General features: G+C 43.4%; 1 protein-coding gene across 1 annotated transcript in view; it reads right to left on the bottom strand.

Moving 5' to 3' along the window:
• The window catches only part of LOC106571257 (putative E3 ubiquitin-protein ligase RNF144A-A), a 52,251-nt gene extending 35,080 nt beyond the window's left edge, over window positions 1-17,171 (bottom strand). Inside the window, exon 1 of the mRNA XM_014144079.3 lies at window positions 16,853-17,171. The gene's annotated coding sequence lies outside the window, so the exon portion shown is untranslated. The remainder of the gene's footprint in view (window positions 1-16,852) is intronic.
• Window positions 17,172-21,094: the final 3,923 nt, after the last annotated feature.

Below are 21,094 nucleotides of genomic sequence, written 5' to 3'. Positions count from 1 at the left end.
AAGGCAAGCCAATATGCTATAATGGCTGGCTATTAGTTGATCACTCATATTTTTTTGTGATGGACTGTATGGAAATTGACAATTTTAGTAGTTTGTTCTCATTAATTTAGTGGACGACTGTGAGTCAGAAATGGGGATTGATTCCTCTCTCTGCATGGTAGACCAGACCAGCTTGTTACCAGCCCATCTTCTGCTTTAACCATCCATCTGGACAAGCGGCTCAGAGCCACGTCCCTGTGCTGCTAGCCCTAGGAGAACACTGCTGATAAATACATCAACTAGATAGGCTTCATTCTAGATATGCATAATACTGTAATCTATATTGATTGTAAATTCTATACTTGACAATACAAAGACTGGATTTATATAATCTGAGGCTGAATCTGCTAGTTAAAAACCACTCTTAAAGAGGCAATCTGGGATTGGTACATCCATTTTGGACTTTTAAATTAATTATAAATTGATTATTGACGAAAATAATTGATAAATGCCTCATGAGTTTAATTCCAGCCCCATCCCCTCAGCTGTTTAACAAAAAAGTGGCAAGGTGGCAACGTTGTTGTTGTTGTTAGAATCCCAGATGTCCCCTTTAACTCAACAACTGTAGTGGAAAATCAATATTGTAAGCATTTCTCCAGTCAGTCAGGCAATCAGTCAGTGTCGATCTCCGTCAAAAGCACCTGTCTTCTGAATCTAAATGAACCGACAGCTTTCATTTCAGTCCCGACAAGCATATACTGTAGCTACATAATGTCGGTATCAAGGGTTTACGTAAGCTCTTTTTATGTATAATCCATCTAGGTTAAACAAAGCAACAGTAACCATGTCATCCCCCACAAAAATGTAATGGCTTATTTGATGGAATAGATGTTTAGTGGTGCTTAGGTTGTTACGAGTGTACTGATAAGTATGATAGTTTGAGAAAAAACACTATATTGGAGTTGTGCCTGTTGTTCACATGCGTATCTGACCTCTCATTGGATAGAATGGCTAGAATGATCTAGAACAGGGGTGTCAAACTCATTCCATGGAGGGCCTAGTGTCTGCAGGTTTTTTTTGTTCTTCTTTCAATTAAGTCCTAGACAACCAGGTGTTGGGAGTTCCTTACTAATTAGTGATCTTAATTAATCAATCAAGTACAAGGGTGGAGCGAAAACCCGCAGACAATTGGCCCTCCGTGGAATGAGTTTGAGAGAGAATGAAAAGACTGTTACCCAGGCTAACTGCCATCTATTTTTTACTTAATTTTTTTCATTGTTAGAGCAGCCACTATAATGGATAATCTGTGGTAACACACAATAACTGAAATGTGTTAGTCACACGCGATATCTCAATTGGCCCAAGAGGGGGCGCTGCATCATTCATGGGAGACTGTTTACTGTTGCCTTGTTTTCCCTTGATGATGATGACTGGGACCTGCTAGTGGTAGTTTGGTGATAACTGCACTGTGCTTAAAATGTTCAGTTAGGGATTTTTTCTTAACGTTAAGTATCCCAATTTTGCTTTATGGCTCACTTGCCCTTGTTTGACCTGTAAACCACAGGTTTCTACAAAGGGTTCCATCTCGGGTAGCTTTAGGATTCTTGTGTTCAAGTACACAACTGAGGAAAAGTGGATCAATCTCTTTATATCTTTATCTGTAGACTAGAGATTGTTCATTGTTAAAGGGCATGCATGCATGCTGTATAAAACTGAACTCGAATAAAGTTAAACACCATGGGAGCGATCTCAACGCCCTTTCGCAGCACACGAAGTGACAAGGTCTTTGATTTCCTTAGCAGAAGTCCACAGAGATCAGAGAGAATCTCTGGCTTCTGAATCTGACTCTAGCCTGTCAGAAAAGTGAAATGTAGGTCTCCTAAATTAGTGTCTATAATTGGATTACAACAGGAGAAAGCACACAGCTTCCAAAGAGGAGAGGAAGGTGTGTGCCGTGTGTCTGGAAGAACATTCTTTAAGGAAGATAAGCGCGCGCGTGCGAGAGAGAGAGCAAGAGAGAGAGAGCGCGAGAGAGAGAGAGTAATCCACTTTGCTTGACCAGCAGAAATCAACAAAGGAAAATAATGGTCTGTTCCACAGGGGAAAAGAAGCAGCTCTGGGACAATTCTTACAGTAGAACAAGATGATCTCTGAGATCCAACCTCCTGCCAAATGTATGACCATATTATAGACACATATTTCCCTCAGATTACAGACCCACAAAGAATTAGAAAACAAATCATATTTTGATAAACTCCCATATCTATTGGGTGAAATACCAGTGTGCAATCACAACAGCAAAATGTTTGACCTGTTGCCGCAAAAAAAGGGCAACCAGTGAATAACAAACAAGCTGAGTGTAATGTTTACCGTTCATTTTTTATTGTTTATTTCACTTTTGTTTATGATCTATTTCACTTGCTTTAGCAATGTAAACATATTAATATTAAACATATATAATATTAAAGAAGTCTCATGGTATTGCTCGCCTGAGGTAGAGTACCTTATGATAAGTTGTTGACCACACTATCTACCAAGAGAGTTCTCATCTGTATTATTCGTAGCCGTCTATTTACCACCACAAAGCAAAGCTGGCACAAAGACCGCTCTCAAACAACTCTATAAGGCATAAGCAAAGAAGAAAATGCTCACCCAGAAGTGGCGCTCCTAGTGGCCGGGACTTTAATGCAGGCAAACTTAAATCAGCTTTACCAAATTTTTACCAGCATGTCAAATGTGCAACCAGGGGGGGAGAAAAATCGGGACATTTATAAGAAATCCCGCTATGCCCTCAGACAAACCATCAAGCAAAGTGTCAATGCAGGATTAAGATTGAATCCTATTGCGCTGACGCTTGTCGGATGTGGCAGGGCTTGAAAACTATTACGAACTACAAAGAGAAACCCAGATGTGAGCTGCTCAGTGATGCGCGCCTACCAGATGAGCTAAATGCCTTTCATGCTTGCTTTGAGGCAAGCAACACTGAAGCATGCATGAGCTTCAGCTGTTCTGGATGACTGTGTGATAACGCTCTCGGTAGCCGATGTGAGCAAAACCTTTAAACAGGTCAACATTCACAAAGCCGCTGGGCCAGACGGATTACTCAAAGCATGTGTGCATGCGTCAAGTGTCTTCACTGACATTTTCAACCTCTCCCTGACCGAGTCTGTAATACCTACATGTTTCAAGCAGACCACCATAGTCCCTGTGCCCAAGGAAGCGAAGGTAACCTGCCTAAATGATTACCGCCCCGTGGCACTCACGTCGGTAGCCATGAAGTGCTTTGAAAGGATGGTCATGGCTCACATATACAGCATCCTCCTGGACACCCTAGACCCACTCCAATTCGCATACCGCCCCAACAGATCCACAGACGACGCAATCTCAATTGCACTCCAGACTGCCCTTTCTCACCTGGAGAAAAGGAACACCTATGTGAGAATGCTGTTCATCAACTACAGCTCAGTGTTCAACACCATAGCGCCCTTGAAGCTCATCACTAAGCTAAGGACTCTGGGACTAAACACCACCCTCTGCAACCGGATCCTGGACTTCCTGATGGGCCGCCCCCAGGTGGTAAGAGTAGGCGACAACACGTCTGCCACGCTGATCCTTAACACTGGGGCCCCTCAGGGGTGTGTACTTAGTCCCCTCCTGTATTCCATGTTCACCCACGACTGCGTTGCCAAATACGACTCCAACACCATCATTAAGTTGCTTACGACACAACAGTGGTAGGCCTGATCACCGACAACGATGAGACGGCCTATAGGGAGGAGTTCAGAGAGCTGGCAGTGTGGTGCCAGGACAACAACCTCTCCTTCAATGTGAGCAAGACAAAGGAGCTGATTGTGGACTACAGGAAAAGGCGGGCCGAACAGGCCCCCATTAACATCAACAGGGCTGTAGTGGAGCGGGTTGAGAGTTTCAAGTTCCTTGGTGTCCACATCACCAACGAAAGACTGAAAAGAATTGGCATGGACCCCCAGATCCTCAAAAGGTTCTACAGCTGCACCATCAAGATCATTCTGACCGGTTGCATCACCGCCTGGCATGGCAACTGCTCTGCATCTGACCGTAAGGCGCTACAGAGGGTAGTGCGAACAGCCCAGTACATCACTGGGGCCAAGCTTCCTCCCATCCAGGACCTATATAATAGGCGGTGTCAGAGGAAAGCCCATAAAATTGTCAGACTGTTTTCTCTGCTACCGCACGGCAAGCTTTACCAGAGCGCCAAGTATAGGACCAAAAGGCTCCTCAACAGCTTCTACCCCCAAGCCATTAGACTGCTGAACAATTCATAAAAATCGCCACCGGACTATTTACATTGAACCCCCCCCGCCCCGTACACTGCTGCTACTCGCTGTTTGTTTACCTATGCATAGTCACTTCACCCCCACCTACATGTACAGATTACCTCAACTAGCCTGTACCTCTGCACACTGACTCGGTACCGGTGCCCCCTGTATATAGCCTCATTATTGTTATTCTTATTGTGTTACTTTTTATTATTACTTTTTATTTTAGCTTACTTGGTAAATACTTTCTTTTTAAGCACTTCACGGTAAAGTCTACACTTCTTGTATTTGGCGCATGTGGCAAATAAAGTTTGATTCGATTTTTTTCCCATGCCAATAAAGCCCCTTAAATTTAATTTAAATTGAATTGAGAGAGAGAATGAACACGTCTGACCTGCACCAGGCAGAATGAACACGTCTGACCTGCACCAGGCAGAATGAACACGTCTGACCTGCACCAGTCAGAATGAACACGTCTGACCTGCACCAGTCAGAATGAACACGTCTGACCTGCACCAGTCAGAATGAACACGTCTGACCTGCACCAGTCAGAATGAACACGTCTGACCTGCACCAGTCAGAATGAACACGTCTGACCTGCACCAGTCAGAATGAACACGTCTGACCTGCACCAGGCAGAATGAACACGTCTGACCTGCACCAGGCAGAATGAACACGTCTGACCTGCACCAGGCAGAATGAACACGTCTGACCTGCACCAGGCAGAATGAACACGTCTGACCTGCACCAGTCAGAATGAACACGTCTGACCTGCACCAGTCAGAATGAACACGTCTGACCTGCACCAGTCAGAATGAACACGTCTGACCTGCACCAGTCAGAATGAACACGTCTGACCTGCACCAGTCAGAATGAACACGTCTGACCTGCACCAGTCAGAATGAACACGTCTGACCTGCACCAGTCAGAATGAACACGTCTGACCTGCACCAGGCAGAATGAACACGTCTGACCTGCACCAGTCAGAATGAACACGTCTGACCTGCACCAGGCAGAATGAACACGTCTGACCTGCACCAGTCAGAATGAACACGTCTGACCTGCACCAGGCAGAATGAACACGTCTGACCTGCACCAGGCAGAATGAACACGTCTGACCTGCACCAGGCAGAATGAACACGTCTGACCTGCACCAGGCAGAATGAACACGTCTGACCTGCACCAGTCAGAATGAACACGTCTGACCTGCACCAGGCAGAATGAACACGTCTGACCTGCACCAGTCAGAATGAACACGTCTGACCTGCACCAGTCAGAATGAACACGTCTGACCTGCACCTGTCAGAATGAACACGTCTGACCTGCACCAGTCAGAATGAACACGTCTGACCTGCACCAGTCAGAATGAACACGTCTGACCTGCACCAGTCAGAATGAACACGTCTGACCTGCACCAGTCAGAATGAACACGTCTGACCTGCACCAGTCAGAATGAACACGTCTGACCTGCACCAGTCAGAATGAACACGTCTGACCTACACCAGTCAGAATGAACACGTCTGACCTACACCAGTCAGAATGAACACGTCTGACCTACACCAGTCAGAATGAACACGTCTGACCTACACCAGTCAGAATGAACACGTCTGACCTACACCAGTCAGAATGAACACGTCTGACCTACATCAGGCAGAATGAACACGTCTGACCTACATCAGGCAGAATGAACACGTCTGACCTACACCAGTCAGAATGAACACGTCTGACCTACACCAGTCAGAATGAACACGTCTGACCTACACCAGTCAGAATGTCAGGTGTGTCGTAGAAAGTGGACCAAGGCGCAGCGGGTATCATGCTCATCTTCTTTTATTTAAAAAAGTGAACACTTAAACAAACTAAATCGACGTCAACCACCAGTTCCGTAAGGACACAAGGACTATACGAAAAACAACTACCCACAAACACAAGAGAAAATAAACCCACTTAAATATGGCCTCCAATTAGAAGTAACGACAACCAGCTGCTTCTAATTGGAGGTTGTTCCCAAAACTAACATAGAAATAGAAAAACTAGAAAACCCACATAGAAATAGAAAACATAGAACATACACCAAAACCCCCGAAACACACAAAACAAACACCCCCTGACACGCCCTGACCAAACTACAATAACAAATAACCCCTTTTACTGGTCAGGACGTGACACAGAATGAACACCTCTGATCTACACATTCAGAATTAACAAGCTACCAAGCTAGCTACCGCTCTAACCCTTTGCAACAACATACCTTGAGAAAGGCAGCAGCTGAAATGTCAGGGACAGCTGAACTATATTTAATTCAATAAATGTAAAGACTAACAAAATGTATTATAAGTATTTAAGATTTATTGTGTGTGCACCCTCTCTCTGCATCAGGAGTGTCAAACAAATGTTGCCTGCGGACCGCATTCACTCTTCACTGAGGTCTGGAGGCCCACACTGATAATGTGTTATATTTCCTCGCTGTCAAAATGAGCAAAAAATAGCCCTCTATCCATTGTTTTTGGAATTTTCGACGCTCCCTGACAATTCAGCTTTCGTTTCGATGATTCTTAGCAACATGGAAAGAGTGAAGAGACTACTGTATATAAATGTAGGTCCAATATAATTTCTACACAGTTTCGATTTGGTTTTAGTCATTTCAATGTTGACTGAGGTTGCTTTTCCACCCGCAGGCCTTGAGTTTGACACGTGCTCTACATTAACCCTCTTGAAGAGGGAAAGACTGAGAACTCAGTGGAATAACCAGGAAAGACTTGAGGGGGACTCTGTCTCCTAGTAACAGTCCAGTTATATATAATATATGCCATTTAGCAGACACTATTATTCAAAGAGATTTACAGTCATGCATGCATACATTTTACATAAGGTTGGTCACTGGAATCAAACCCACTATCCTGGTGTTACAAGCATCATGCTCTACCAACTGAGCTACAGAGGACCAAAGTCAACTAGCGAAACAACCAATATCCATCTCTATGTCTCGAGGATGTCCAAGGTGGAGTCTTACTAGCCTACAGCAAGACTCCATTGACTTATTGCTGAGTACAGACTAAGTGCACAATGTAAGCTACATAGATACAAATACCAGAGGCAATTCATGAGAGATCATTTGAATTATAAAAGGTGTTCTCATCTCTTCTCTTGAGTCTGTGGGCAAATTGACTTTGCGGATGCTCTTTTGCCTTTATTGAGACCAACCCAAGTACAGTCAAGTGAGATCTGTCCCCTTGTGAATCACTAAAACACTGCAGAGAGTGAGTCATTTCTCCTCAATCAAGAGAAAAGTTCAGCTAAAGTTCAAACCTTTTGTACAGTAATACAACACATCTCTAGTGGCTCTTACATAAATGGAACAGAAACCTCAGACAGTGGTATTTCACTTGATAAGGCCAATGGTGAGATGTCCAGCACCAAGAAAATAATACAACTAGTTCAGGTTAATGAAACAGCAAACTAGAATAAAATTATGTGATCAGGTAGTCAGTTAATAGTTCCTCTCTAGCTTGTACCTGGCTTCTGAGAGAGATAGAAAAATAGAGAGAGAGCAAGAAAGAGGAAAGATAGAGAGACATTGAAAGAGAGAGAGTCGTCAAGATAGAGAGAGAGCGAGATAAAAATAGTTAATTGGTCCCAAACAGAATACCTGACCACTGTGACTGACCCAAAATCAAGAAAAGCTTAGACTATGTACATAGTACAGACTCAGTGAGCATAGCCTTGATATTGAGAGAGGCCACCATAAGCTCTCAAGAGAAGACAGGCTATGTGCCCAATGCCCACAAAATGAGGTGGAAACTGAGCTGCACTTTTTAACTTCCTGCCAAATGTATGACCATATCATCCCTCAGATTACACAGATTGTCACGTCCTGACCAGTAAAGGGGTTATTTGTTATATTAGTTTGGTCAGAATGTGGCAGGAGGTATTTGTTTAGAGTGTTTCGGGGTTTGTTGGGCTATGTGTTTTGTAGAGGGGTGTTTGATTAGAGTGTTCCGGGGTTTTGGTTTATGTTCTATGTTAATATATTTCTATGTTCTAGTCTAGTCTTTCTAGTTCTATGTTTAGTTTATTGATTTGGCCTTCAATTGAAGGCAGCTGTTCCTCGCTGCCTCTGATTGAAGGTCCTATGTATAGGGGTGTTTTGGTAATGGGAATTGTGGGTAGTTATTTCCTGTTTAGTGTATGTAGCACCTGACAGGACTGTTTAGTGGCGTTCGTTCGTTTTTGTATACGTTTCTCTTTTGGTTTTTTCCTTCTTTTATAATAAATAAGAAGATGAGTATACATTTTCCCGCTGCACCTTGGTCTACTTCGTACGACGACCGTTACAGAACTACCCACCACAAACGGACCAAGCAGCGGAGTAAGGAGCTGGAGAGGAATTATGTGGACTACAGGGAATCGTGGACATGGGAGGAGATTCTGGACGGGGCTGGACCATGGCACCAGGCTGGTGAATACCGTTGCCCACCGGAGGAGATAGAGGCAGCCAAGGCGGGGCGGCGCCGGTATGAAGCTTTATACACGCCGATTGGGAAGCACGAGAGGCACCCCCAATAATTTTTTTGGGGGGGGCACACGGGTAGTTTGGCTGGGCCAAGGGTGAGCCCTCAGCCAACTCCCTGTGCTTATTATGGGGAGAGTATGAAGGAACTGTTTGCCAGAAGTTGTCAGGAGAGTACAGGATTTAGTCCAAATGATTTGGTTTTTGGACATGCAGCGCGTGGCCCTCTGGCTGTGTTGCAGGACAGCTGCGGAACAGTAGAGCCACCACTAAATTTTACTTGATTATGTCAATGGTTTTCGTAATAGACTGCCCTCTGCAAGTGAAATGGAAAAAGAGAAACTGGAAAGTGCACAAGTAAATATGAAGAATATTTATGACCGTCGGTCTGAACATTGACAATTTAGCTCTGGTGACCAGGTTTTAGCTCTGTTACCTATTGTAGGTTCTCCTTTTCAGGCTAATTTCACTGGTCCTTTTACGGTGGTGTGCAAAGTGTCTGAACAGAACTTTGGTTTGCATAATAAACCTGCAACATTCCAGCACTTCATGAACCGTGTTGTCTCTGGTCTGGGTGGATGTGCATGCTGGCTTCCACCACCTTTTGGTTTTTTGGTCTGTTCTCACCATACAACATTTTTGTATTTATTATTTAGTTTAAATGTATTACTTTTTACATTTAAGTAATGGGTGGTCTTCCCTTTTGTTGTGCCCCCTGGAGCTGCTTCTTCTTGTGTTTAGCTGATAGGAGTGGAACCCGGTGTGGTCGTCTGCTGCAATAGCCCATCCGTGACAAGGACCGGCGAGTTATGCATTCCCAGATGCCATTCTGCACACCACTGTTGTAATGCACTGTTATTTGCCTGTTTGTGGCCCGCCTGTTAGTTTGCAGGTTTCTTGCCATTCTCCTTCAACCTTTCATCAACGAGCTGTTTTGGCCCACAGGACTGCCGCTGACTGGATGTTTTTTGTTTGTTGCACCATTCTCTGTAAACCGTAGACTCTGTCGTGTGTGAAAAGCCCAGGAGGCAGGCCGTTTCTGAGATACTGGAACCGCCGCACCTAGCACCGATGATCATACCACGTCAGTCGCTTAGGTCACTTGTTTTGCCCATTCTAACGTTCAATCGAACAGTAACTGAATGCCTCGATGCCTGCTTAATATAGCAAGCCACGGCCACGTGACTCACTGCCTGTAGGAGCGAATAATTTTTCTGAACAGGGTGGTGTACCTAATAAACTGTTTCTCATGCCAATAAAGCCTTTTGAATTGAAAAAATTATAGAGGGACAGACAGGGACAGAGAAACAAAAAGAGAATGCAAGGGAGATAGAGAAATATGGGGAGAGAGAAAGATGGAGTTAGAGAGAAAGAGACAGACGGAGAAAAAAGAGCGTGCGAGAGAGAGAGGTCTGCATTGATTACATCACCTGCCCTCCCTACACCAGGAACAGCGCTGCTCCATCTGCTCGGCCTTGGTACAATACACACTACTGCTGTACTGCATGCCAGGGAGAGGGGCAAATAGAGAGGGAGGAGAGAGCAAGCTGAAACATTAAATTGAGAACAGTGCTAGAGGAAACGAGAAAGGGAGTGTAGGGAAAAGGGAGAGGTACAGTTAAGAAACACAGTACAGTATGTGTTTGTAATACATGGACGTGAGCCAGTGAGTTAGTAGTGAGTGACAGGCTGGCCCCAGGGCGAGAGGAGAGGCAGTGTTATACGGGTTATGTCCCAAATGGCACCCTATTCCCTATTTAGTGCACTACAGTTGACCAATACCAATAGGTGTCTGGTCAAAAGTAGTACACTATATAAGGAATAGGGTGCCATTCGGGACATACAGGAAATGTGTTCAGTTCACGAGGAAATATGACTGTTCCTCCCTTTGTGCTCAGTGCTCAGCCTATATTTCTAAACAAACATGCTCTGCTCATCTAAAATGTATTCTCCTCCAGTACTGTTTAGAATGAAGTGATAACATTAGAAAGGGATTCATTCCAATTCTATCCTTCCAAAGATTATAGCCCAGCCCCAAACATTGTCTGAATCCCAAATGGCACCCTATTCCCTATATAGTGCACTACTTTTGACCAGAACCCTATTGCCAAAAGTTGTGCCCTAAATAGTGAATAGGATGCAATTTGGGATGCCACCATAGCCTTCTACTGAGTCCTGGACCCGGGAGCCAAGGAAAGGAAGTGACAGCAGCCTGAGGAAACCGCAGCATTTCCTGTTGTTGGCACAAGACACAACTGGCACCCTGCCTGCTGAATCCTAAAGGCCCCATTCACACAGGCAGGATATAGGCATGCTGAGGACTGAAGAAGGCTGAGTAAGTAAGCGAAAGAATGAGGGGGGGGGGGGGGGGCATGCAATGGTTAGGCTACTTGGAGAGCTGAAAAACAAGTTCACTTCAATTCACAGTATTTAGAGATTGGAAGTGGGGATAGGAAAATGCCTTAATAAAACCCTATACAGCATACCCCTTTCAGATATCAATAACAATGGTGTAGCATTAGTCTATACAGTAAACACAAACGTATGCATGTACAGTATATACATGAATACATGCATGTCTATGATCAATAGATACTTCATATACTACTGCCACATTAGTGATGAGCCTCTATCAGACGGAATGTCATTTCATGTGAATGACATGATCCACTTAGCTAGCTGGACACAAACACAAACACCAGATTAGATGAATGCTTGGTTGGGGATTAAGGGGGATTAGTGATCACCAGATTAGATGAATGCTTGGTTGGGGATCAAGGTGGATTAGTGATCAACAGATTAGATGAATGCTTGGTTGGGGATCAAGGGGGATTAGTGATCACCAGATTAGATGAATGCTTGGTTGGAGATCACAGGGGATTAGTGATCACCAGATTAGATGAATGCTTGGTTGGGGATCAAGGGGGATTAGTGATCACCAGATTAGATGAATGCTTGGTTGGGGATGAAGGGGGATTAGTGACCACCAGATTAGATGAATGCTTGGTTGGGGATCAAGGGGGATTAGTGATCACCAGATTAGATGAATGCTTGGTTGGGGATCAAGGGGGATTAGTGATCACCAGATTAGATGAATGCTTGGTTGGGGATCAAGGGGGATTAGTGATCACCAGATTAGATGAATGCTTGGTTGGGGATGAAGGGGGATTAGTGATCACCAGATTAGATGAATGCTTGGTTGGGGATGAAGGGGGATTAGTGATCACTCACAATCCCCAACGATTTGTGTTTTCTGATATAATGTTTCATTTCTCAAAGTGCCTAATCAAATCTGAAGAGTATAGGCTATGTACTGTAGTGGTGTTGGTTATGGTGAAGCAAGCAGGTGAATCAAAGTCTTCCTGTCTGACTACTGCTAGAGTTGGAAGAGGCCACACACCATGGAATGAAAATGTATATTTTAACTAAATCCCTTTTATGCCCATTGGATAATGAGGACACATAGTGCTTTATGGCCAAACAAAGGTTTTTAAACAATCTGACTATAAAGGGATGCAATGTTTTCACTACCTTTACATGGAGAATGGTTTAGTGCATTTCATCACTGAATGCAGATTGAACAGTGAGCTAAGCCTTTGCTATCAGTGCATATAAATGTAGCCTACTGTCAGACAAAAGTTTGCAAGGTGCAAATGAGCTAAAGCTGAACTTGACTTTAATCACAAATTCAACAGCTCGTGTGGGCTGGGTGTATTTCTCACTTTCCGCTGGATTTCTTCACAGTCAGTCACACAGACATCTTTAAGATGCTTAGAGGACTTACTTTGCGAACACTTACCATGTTTACTTGTAAAGTATGACACCATGGTTACGTTCCAGATGGCACACTATTCCCTACATAGTGCACTACTTTTAACAAATACAAATACAAATTAGGGACTAAGCCCATCACATTCCACCTGCAGGCATGACATGTGACTGAAATGACTTCCAGTCTACCAGAGGACACAAGGTTCACTAACAGAACAGCAGAAAAAAAGCAGAACAGAACACAAATTACATTTCTTAACATTTCCTGGATTACCACATTTTTCAGCATTCACCATCACCACACATACAATCAATGCTTCTGAACTGATCATACATTGATCAGACAGAAATCATTATGAAGACTTACACTTGAAGTACCATCACAGCTATGGAGTTGACCCAGTCCTAGTTAGAACTGACACTTCTGATCTCAGATGCAGAATTCAGATAACTAACAGAGATAGGAGCTAGAAGAACCTGTTCTAATTTTAGCACCCAGAACCAAATAATGTTAATGTCACAAGAGATTAGTTCCTAAACCATTCATATGAATGTACCACATCAAAAGCTAACAGTGCTGTCCATCTAACCACACCAACCGTATGGCTTTCTACTGAATCAGCGGTCTCCTGCCAGGTCTGGGCTATTTATCTACAGGTCTGTCCTGAGAGGGCAGTGCACTGGGCAGAGAGAGCAGGTTGCTGCTGTCTGCAGACAGACAGACAGACCTCTCTGTGTGTGGCTGTGGCTAGCTTGGCCTGGGCAGAGTGTACTGTGCGGCTATGCTGTGGGCAGGAAGACTGGGAGCCAGCTGCCTGGCAGGCACATAATGTTCTGGATTCAGCACTGGAACCCTGGCCTGGCCTTCAGGTCTGTCTCACTACTCATGAAAGAAACATTCTTCAGCTCCGTTTACACTAATCTAGCTGCACCTTGCCCTCTCCTTCACTCTCAACCCAGAATGGTTCTCCATAGCTCTGGTTCAGGGCACAAGGAGCCTTCAGCGCCAGAAAGCCGCACATAACGGCCTGGACCAGAGCTAGGTTCTGGACCTGTGTGGTGGTTGTTAGAGGGATTCAGAGAGAGGGGGCACACAGTAGTTGTATGTTCAAAACCAATGGGAGCTGTGGATAGGTAAGGTGAACATGAGGTAAAAATGGATCTGCTTGCTTTATAGGTATCATGGAGTTTTTTCAGACAATTCAGGATCAAATACTGTGCATCAAAGAGAGACATAATATATATTTTTAAACTGTTACAATATTTGGGTCATTGCTGCTACTGAAGTAACAATCCTATATCAAAGACTTGGCTGGACAGCTGTACCTTCAGTATGCCTTCAGTCAGACTAGGCTGGTGGGTCAAGAGGCTTTTCTGTGTCTGCAGACTACTAGGCCTGTCAAGCAGCTACTAGGCCTGTCTGATCACAGTGGAGGCTAAAGTAGCCTTCTAACTCAGAAGCTCTGCTATGTGTGCCCACTGGGCCATACAAGGTAAGGGGCTGTGTTAGCTCACTGGCTGGTGGGACATGACGTAACGATATAATGACGAAGCACGATGTGCGTCCTAAATGGCACCTTATTCCCTAAATAGTGCACTATTTTAACTCAAACTTCCTAAGTGTTCAATTAAGTGTGGCTCACTCTGTTACCCACAATGAGGCTGATTTGTGGAATGTATCTTCTCCTCTTGTAAAGATCAACTGGTTGTGTGTGACTGGACTGGTAAGAATGACAAATATCTAATGACAAATATAACACCATAATCATCATGTTCTAGCCCAGGGCTCTCCAACCCTTCTCCCAGAGAGCTTCCATCCTGTAGGTTTTCACTCCAACCCAAATCTAATAATTAGCTGGTTGATAAACTGAGTCAGGTTAGTTACAGCTGGGATTGGAGCAAAAACCTACAGGAAGGTAGCTCCCAAATGGCACCCTATTCACTATAGTGCAGTGCACTACTGTTGACTAGGGCCCATAGGGCTCTGTTCAAAAGTAGTACACTACTATGTAGGAAATAGAGTGATATTTGGGACACATAATTACTTTCCTTCAGACTGGTTCTCATCATATAAGGCCAGAACAAGCCAAAGCCCACGGCACTAAGCCTGTACATTTACAAAACATGAATCACCTCCTGCAGAGGGTTATACAAGCACTGCCCACTACTGTACGTCAGCAGAATGATTTGGTTATCCTACATAGGCTCATTAGGCTTGCCAATTCATATTCACAACAACATGAAAAAACCCTAATATGATATGATGATAAACAAAGAGTATTTAACAAAAAAAGAGGGCAAAGAGAACATTGATTATTGAAGAAAACAAGGGTGTTGTTCAAGAACAGTATGACACATTTAAATAGGTGGGTTCACTGTGCTGCCGTGGAGGTGGTGTCCTATGAGTCCCCCAAAAAAGTATCCACTGCAGGGGTATTCAACCGGGGGTCAAGGTACTGCAGGGGTTCCACAACATTTTTAAGTGATCATTTATTTATTTGTTGAATGTTTTTATGAATATTGCCAGCAACAACGGAATAAACACATTTTGACAGGTGTATAAAATTGAGCACACAGCCATGCAATCTCCATAGACACATTGGCAGTAGAATGGCCTTACAGAAGAGCTTTCAACGTGGCACTGTTATAGGATGACAGCTTTCCAACAAGTCAGTTTGTCAAATTTCTGCTCTGCTAGAGCTGCCCTGGTCAACTGTAAGTGCTGTTACTGTGAAGTGGAAACATTTAGGAGCAACAACATCTCAGCCGTGAAATGGTAGGAACACAAGCTCACAGAACGGGACTGCCAAGTGCTGAAGCGCGTAAAAATCGTCTATCCTCAGTTGCAACACTCACTACCGAGTTTGAAACTGCCATTGGAAGCAACATCAGCACAAGAACTGTTTGTTGGGAGCTTCATGAAAAGAGTTTCCATGGCCGAGCAGCTGTACAGAAGCCTAAGATCACCATGTGCAATGCCAAGCATCGTCTGGAGTGGTGTAAAGCTCGCCGCCATTGGACTCTGGACCAGTGGAATCATGCTCCACGATATGGCAGTCCGACGGACAAATCTGGGTTTGGCTGCCAGGAGAACGCTACCTGCCCGAATGCATAGTGCCAACTGTAAAGTTTGGTGAAGGAGGAATAATGGTCTGGGGCTGTTTTTCATGGTTCGGGCTAGGCCCCTTAGTTCCAGTGAAGGGAAATCTCTACAGCATACAATACAGCATACAAGCATACAAGAAATCGCTACAGCATACAATGACATTCTAGACGATTCTGTGCTTCCAACTTTGTGGCAACAGTTTGGGGAAGGCCCTTTCCTGTTTCAGCATGACAATGCCCACGTGCACAAAGCAAGGTTCATACAGAAATCATGTGTCGAGATTGGCGTGGGAGAACTTAACTGGCCTGCACAGAGCTCTGACCTCAACCCATCGAACACCTTTGGGATGAATTGGAACGCTGACTGCGAGCCAGGCCTAATCGCCCAACATCAGTGCCGACCTCACTAACACTCTTGTGGCCGAATGGACGCATGTCTCCACAATAATGTTCCAACATCTAGTGGAAAACCTTTCCAGAAGAGTGGAGGCTGTTATATCAGCAAAGGGGGGACCAACTCCATATTAATGCCCATGATTTTGGAATGAGATGTTCGACGAGCAGGTGTCCACATACTTTTGTTCATTTAGTGTATCTTTCTAGCTACAAGGCTATGTTATAGTTTATACTTCCTCTTCCAATTATAATGTCAGGATGTCAAAATAATTAAAAACTATTTACCAAATCTATTTATTTTAAAATGTTGATTATTTCTGCTTTCCATTATCATTCACTTGATGATGAGAAAATAGTTAGCTAAGGTATGATGGGGTCCCTGGTTGCCGGTTTGCCTGGGAGGGGTCCCTGTGCAAGGAAATACCCCTGATCAACTGAATCGGATAAAAGCCATGCTAGGAATTGTTAAGTGTATGTGCAGCCTACCTAAACAGACATCACTGTAGTGTAGTTAAATTTCCTACTTCACAAACCATTCCAGGACAGCTACAGCCTACATCCCTTATGGGAATATAAGAATCCTTTACAAACAGAAAAAAAATACAAAAAGCAGACCACACACGCAAAACACAACACAACAAAATTAACATTCCGTTGACGCAAGCAGAGCACAGACTGCCTCGATATGTGTTGTTACATTGTAACAACACGTAACAGCTGCGTCCAAACAACATGCACAGCTAATCTGTAACATTTACATTGTAACAACATGATGTTATGTATCCAGGTTTACCTTGAATTCAGACTATTGCTTGTCAGTTTTCTTGAGGAAGAACAGGAGCCTTGTTTTCCATCCAGACTATCCTTTCAAACGACCTTTTTTAGTCGTTGCAGTTTGGTTCAAGTATTATTGACAACAGCCTTGCTGTCAGTGGACATCAACAATTATGTCTCTCTCTTCTTAAAAAGTATAATAGACAGCTCTAGTAGTTGGTGCGCTTATCAAAATCAACTGTTCGGTGGAAAGATGTCATTTGTATGCGTTATAGAGCCGAAAAGCTCAGGAGGGGGAATTGATGTATTCTGAGATCTGTGGCATCGCGAAGAGCCCTCTGTCGAGCACCAGGCGTCATGAACAGGGTTTTCCCTGATTATGAGGTAATCCCTTTCAGTGTTTGGGAAGGAAAAACACAAGACTAAAACAATTAATGTAACAGTACTGCCACCTGCTGTTTGGATTGGGTCTTATTATGGAATAATGTTTATTTATAGGAGAAATCGCCCTATAATCTGTAAAACATTTTTTACCGGTAGGATATGCAAGACAATACAACAAGACTCACTGAATATTAGCAATCATTGATTAAACTGCTTCTTAATTGTAAAGAGTAAACGTGTTTTGGCCCTTAGCCTTCGCCAGGGTTGGGTTTTACAGATAGAGAAATGAAGGAGGATGTTATATGTATTTTTTCTAAATTACCCTCTTCCATTGAAAAGTATAACACGATGTACCCACAATCTATTGATCAGTTTACCGCTAAAAACAATTTATGAGATTTTTGTACCTCATTGTATTCCCATTGTGATTGGTCCCTGAACATTAGGAAATATATTAGTGAATTCGGGTGGGTAGTTGCCGCGACCAGGATTTGAACCTGGGACCAGCAACTGTCAAGCCAACATCTGAACTATTTAACCAAGAGGTCCAAACCTCTTGATGAGGTTGCAAGGTGTTGTGTTAAAGTCATTACATTGCCCCCTTCCTTTAGGAGAGCATGTCCCCACGGTTCTCTACACCAAGTCCCTTGCGTGTACACACCTCTCTTGCCCATCCCACACCAATGTAGCAAATTCCAGGGGTAGCTCTGACCAGGACTCAAAACCAGTTCCAGCGTTTGTCAGGGCAACACCATAACCAGTACGCCAAGAGGTCTGAACCCCTTGATGAGGTCGCTAGGTGTTTGGTTAAGGTCGCTATAATATAAAAACCTCCATCTCTAACTGTTAAACCTACAAAGCTGCGAAATTCATTGTTTTCACTTAAAACAATTTTGTTTTAAAGTATTGTTTAAATGTAAATGCATTCTGCATAATTTCGTCTTGAATGAAATAAATCGAATCAAATAACAATAAAGAAGCATTTTTTTTCAACTTCTGACTTCCCTCCAAGACCTGCTGAATTTCCTCTTCACAACAACTGAAGGACATAGGCTACAGCAAACACTCTGTTTCGACTTTTGTAATTGAAAGAAGTGCTAGGACTAGTTGAGAGCTAGGAGATATGAACAAGAAAATAAAAACATTAACCTCAAAAACATAAACCTTGCAACCCTTTCTCCTGATACATGTTTTCATAGCCCTAGTGCCTCTGTCAAAGTGCAAAGGACATCAAACTAGCTACTTTGTCTTTCCTCAGCTAAATTGTACTATTACTTTTTGGCAAATAGTGGCACCAGCAGCAACTCACATACTTTCTCCAATGTCTTTAATAAGTCATTTTTATTTTTACAGTAGCTTACCTTTGGTAAATATCTGTCTACATAGAGGTCACAATGTTCACAGACATGGCCAGTGTTTTGAATCCTGTGCTGGACTACTATCCTTCCCTTTCCTGTCTTCCTAAAGAACATTGCATTGATTCCCCTGCACTCCCATCACCAGAGGCTAAGAGATCCATCAGGAGGATCAAATAAATCACACCAAAGCTAGAGTCCTGTTCAGTGTGTGTGTGTGTGTGTGTGTGTGTGTGTGTGTGTGTGTGTGTGTGTGTGTGTGTGTGTGTGTGTGTGTGTGTGTGTGTGTGTGTGTGTGTGTGTGTGTGTGTGTGTGTGTGTGTCTTAGTGTGTGTGTGTGTCTTATAATGCTGCCAGGCAGATAATGATTGGTGGTTGGCGTTGTCTTTGGATTCACTCTACCTGGATGCATTCCAAATGGCTCCCTAGTCCCTATGCTCTGGTCAAAAGTACTGCACAATACAGGGAATATGGTGTCATTTGGGACACAGCCCTCCCTGATGCTGGGTGAATTTCCCAGAGAACAGTCCCTAGGGTATGAGTGTCAGAGACACATCAGAAACTGAAACCTAAAGTAACATCAATGGCAGCCTCTGAAATAATACACCTGATATAGAGGAAAGGCTTAAAAATGTTTTTAAAGACATCTATACAATGTTTTTCTGTCACCTGATACCCTATTAATTGAAGGGCTGATGACAGCTTTATTGAGTGTACATTATGTTTGTTAAGTTACTGTCACCATATGGATGTCATGTACATGTGAGTCACTATTTGTGAGTCACTATTTTAGAGTACGGAAGTACTGCAGGGAGGATGGGCTCATTGTAATGGCTGGAATGGAATAATTGAACGATATCAAACACATCAAAAATATGGAAACCATGTATTTGACTCCATTCCAGTGATTCCATTCCAGCCATTACAATGAGGCTGTCCTCCTATAGCTCCTCCCACCAGCCTCCACTGCTGTAGGAGTTGGATGCATTTCTGTACTGAAGCCGTGAAGGCTTTAATCCACTAGATGGTGCCAAATAGCTTATTATGAGGACATGGGTTCACTCAAAGCCCTAGAGCAGCATTTATCAAACTCAGTCCAGATCCGTCTGTGCTCTATAGCCAACTCTAGCCTGGTCCCAGATCTGTTTGTGCTATGTGCTGTGTAGACAACTCTTTCTGCCATTGGCTATACAGCACACAGCACAAACAGATCTGGGACCGGGATACTTGTTTACTGTACTACCCCCAAAAGAACGTACTGAAAAATGAAATATTACTGATTGCAAAAAAACACTGCAGTTAGTGTAACATAACTTGGTCCATTTTCAGACAAAACTGCTCTTGTGTATTAATTATGGGCAGCCTTCTTGCCAAGATTGGAGAGGAAATCTATGTCCCAAGCACCTTATTCCCTATGTAGTGCACTGCTTTTTACCAGGACCCATAGGGCTCTGGTCAAAAGTAATGCACTACATAGGGAATAGGGTACCATTTGATGCAGCCTAGGACCAGTTGTTGGAGAGCTGATGTCTCACTCAGGACCAGGGAGAATCAGTGACCCTAGGCAGAATTATACAACAACCATTTCAATATTTAATTTAACCAACAACAGCCAGACAGGAGCAGGAGAAAACACTGCATACCAAATCATACCCAGGTGGCCAGTCGGGCAACTAGCTGAATAGTACAGTAGCTGGTGGTGTCTGCATCCCAAATGGCACCCTGTTCCCTATATAGTACACTACTTTTGACCAGAGGCCTATGGGCCCAAGTAAAAAGTAGTACACTATATCATGATTAGGGTGCCATTTGGGATGCACTTGTCTTTCTGTGAAACAACTCAGCAGAATTTTTAAGAAGACAGACCACGATGACAAAAGAAAGCCTCCCAGGTTGTTGATGCAAGTATTATGAGGTGGGATTGACCTGCTTCTCCCACCACAGCCTGTCATTGACATCGCCATAATGTTATGTATCAGCTGATTTTCTGCTGCATTTTTACAACACATTTGTAGTTTAAAGGGCAATCTGGGATTGGTACATCCATTTCCATCCCTCAGTGGAATGGTGGTGTGACCACTTTGTTGTTGTTTGAATACCAAATTGCCCCTTTAACATTTTAAAACTTTTTCTGTGTTCTCGGGTTCAAGACATGTCTGGGAGTATCCCAAGGTATACAGTATTGGATATAAAGACGAAGAAAAAAGACTAGTAAAAGATAACATTTGCGTTCACTTGTTTTTTACATTTACATTTTAGTCATTTAACAGATGTTCTTATTCAGAACGACTTTAAGGAGCAATTAAGGTTAAGTGCCTTGCTCAAGGGCATATCGACAGATGTTTCACCTAGTCAGCTCAGGGATTCGAACCAGTGACTTTTCAGTTACTGGCCCAACGCTCTTGAACTTTTCAAAACCCATTCACATCACATAGCCTTCCCTTCTTGCAGATATCACACTCAACTCCAGTGTACTTTACAATAATCATTAAATAAATGTGTATTCTGCGTAGAAGAAAATC

Source organism: Salmo salar, chromosome 15 (genome assembly GCF_965601325.2).
Source record: "Salmo salar chromosome 15, fSalSal1, whole genome shotgun sequence".
Taxonomy (NCBI): Eukaryota; Metazoa; Chordata; class Actinopteri; order Salmoniformes; family Salmonidae; genus Salmo; species Salmo salar.
The sequence above is the reverse complement of the archived record's forward strand: the minus strand, read 5'-3'. Positions and strand labels throughout refer to the sequence as shown.